The following is a 2,432-nucleotide window of genomic DNA, read 5'->3' on the forward strand; positions in this document are numbered from 1 at the left end:
TATTATTATTATTATTATTATTATTATTATTATTATTAAGGCGGTGAGCTGGCAGAATCGTTAGTACACCCGACGAAACACTTAGAGGTATTACAGCCGTCGCTATGTTCTGAGTTCAAATTCCGCCGATGTCGACTTCGCCTTTCATCCTTTCGGGGTCGATAAATTAAGTACCAGTGAAACACTGGGGTCGATGTAATTCACTTTCCCCCTCCCCAAAAATTTCAGACCTTATGCCTATTTTAGACAGGATTGTTTTTGATCTTGATGATGGTTTAGAGAGTAACTCAGTTAACTGAAAGTATCATTTCAATCATCCATTCGGGCGTTTTATCTAAAGTGTTTACAAGTTTACCCGTGATCCATCTCTGCCTCATTCGTTACTTAAATAGGAAATATACATACACCATGCCTCACGTATTAGCAGCATCTGCGGAATGAAGAAACTTGTGGAGGACATGAATTATAAATATGAAGCACAGAAACAAAATGCCGATGGACTTAAGACCTACTGGAAATGCGAAATTAAGTCCTGTAACGCTCGAGTCCACACCATGACCCACGATGAAGATTATACCACGTTGGTGAATATCATCATAGGTCATATATTTCGAAACCCAAAGGTCGAGAAACCCTAACCCTGAAGGCACAAGCAGCTGCTTCCCAGGAATCTTCTCGTTCATTAATTGCAATTCTTGTGAAAAGCTTGATGATAATAAAATGGCTCACATTGTATAAGTACGCATGCGTGCTGGAGATACAAAAAACAATGTGCAGATGCTGTGTAAAAACGGTCGTTAGCAGTTGTTTGAGAAGAGATATCGGAACTACGTGTTGGTGAATTGATAGTTGTTAAATCATTATACAAGAAGTCAGCAATTATAATAAAACATAACAGTAAGTCGTAATGTAAAGAATTGGCGTCAAGCAAAAGTAAGTGCCCCTCCGATCCCTCAGAGTCGATTTGGCTGTGAGATACCCGATGAATACAAGTTCCTTGATAGTGGCAAACTTTTCTTGTAGTTTGATATTGGTGAAACTGATGTAGACAGATTACTTGTTTGCAACTGATAATGGGCTTGATGACTTAGTAAATGTAAAAGACTGGGCAGGTGATGGAACTTTTAAAATGCACCCCAACTATATTTCATCAGTTGTACACTCTTCATATTCAAGTGGATTCATTCAGTGTTCCATGATTGTTTGCATTACTTCCAAACAAGAATCAAGAAACCTACATCCGCCTTTTTAATAAGCCTAATGAATTATGTCAAGGGATGAACCCTGAAAACGTTACGATGGATTTTGAAAAAGTTCACATTAATAGCTTTTTATCTGTGCTTCCTAGTGCTTCTATCTCATGTTGTCTTTTTCATCTATCTCAAAATGTGTACAGAAAAGTATGTGAATTTGGATTTAAGGAAAGATACCATCATGATAGTGAAGGCGCAATGGCCCAGCGGTTAGGGCAGCGGACTCGCGGTCATAGGATCGCGGTTTCGATCCTCAGACCGAGCGTTGTGAGTGTTTATTGAGCGAAAACACCTAAAGCTCCACGAGGCTCTGGCAGGGGATGGTGGCGAACCCTGCTGTACTCTTTCACCACAACTTTCTCTCACTCTTTCTTCCTGTTTCTGTTGTACCTGTAATTCAAAGGGTCAGCCTTGTCACACTCTGTCACGCTGAATATCCCCTAGAACTACGTTAAGGTTACACGTGTCTGTGGAGTGCTCAGCCACTTGCACGTTAATTTCACGAGCATGCTATTCCGTTGATCGGATCAACTGGAACCCTCGATATCGTAAGGATGGAGTGCCAAAAAAAAAGAAGACTATCATGATAATAAGTTTGGCATTAAAATCAGATGCTTTTTCAGCGCTGGCTTTTCTTCCTCGCGATGATGTGATTGATGGCTTCAGATATTTTGTAGATGACGACGATCTTCCGTAAAAACTTGTGTCTTACTTTAAATTATCGTACATAGGATCCATGCGAGGTAGAGGAATTAGACAACGAAGAACTTCTTTGTTTCCCGTTGATAGTTGGAATGTAAGCTTCAGAACAGAAGCGGATATGCCTCGCACTAATAACCATTTAGCACATATCCGAATCTATGGAAATTAATTACTACATTGAAAAGGGAAAAACACTTGGCACAATTCAGAAAGGTTGAATTTGATAGAGGTGAGATCTGCAAGACTAAAACAAAATATGAAAATAAGATGAATATTTACGAGCAATACTCTTTTATTCTTTTACTTGTTTCAGTCATTTGACTGTGGCCATGCTGGAGCACCGCCTTTAGTCGAGAAAATCGCCCCCAGGACTTATTCTTTGTAAGCCTAGTACTTATTCTATCGGTCACTTTTTGCCGAACCGCTAAGTTACGTGGACGTAAACACACCAGCATCGGTTGTCAAGCGATGATGGTT

The 2,432-nt window shown here is 39.9% G+C and overlaps 1 long non-coding RNA gene across 1 annotated transcript in view; it reads right to left on the minus strand.

Moving 5' to 3' along the window:
* Window positions 1-2,432, minus strand: part of LOC106869373 (uncharacterized) — a 7,552-nt gene that overhangs the window by 3,102 nt on the left and 2,018 nt on the right. The window lies entirely within an intron of this gene.

The sequence above is a fragment of the Octopus bimaculoides genome, chromosome 11 (genome assembly GCF_001194135.2).
Source record: "Octopus bimaculoides isolate UCB-OBI-ISO-001 chromosome 11, ASM119413v2, whole genome shotgun sequence".
NCBI classification, from domain to species: domain Eukaryota; kingdom Metazoa; phylum Mollusca; class Cephalopoda; order Octopoda; family Octopodidae; genus Octopus; species Octopus bimaculoides.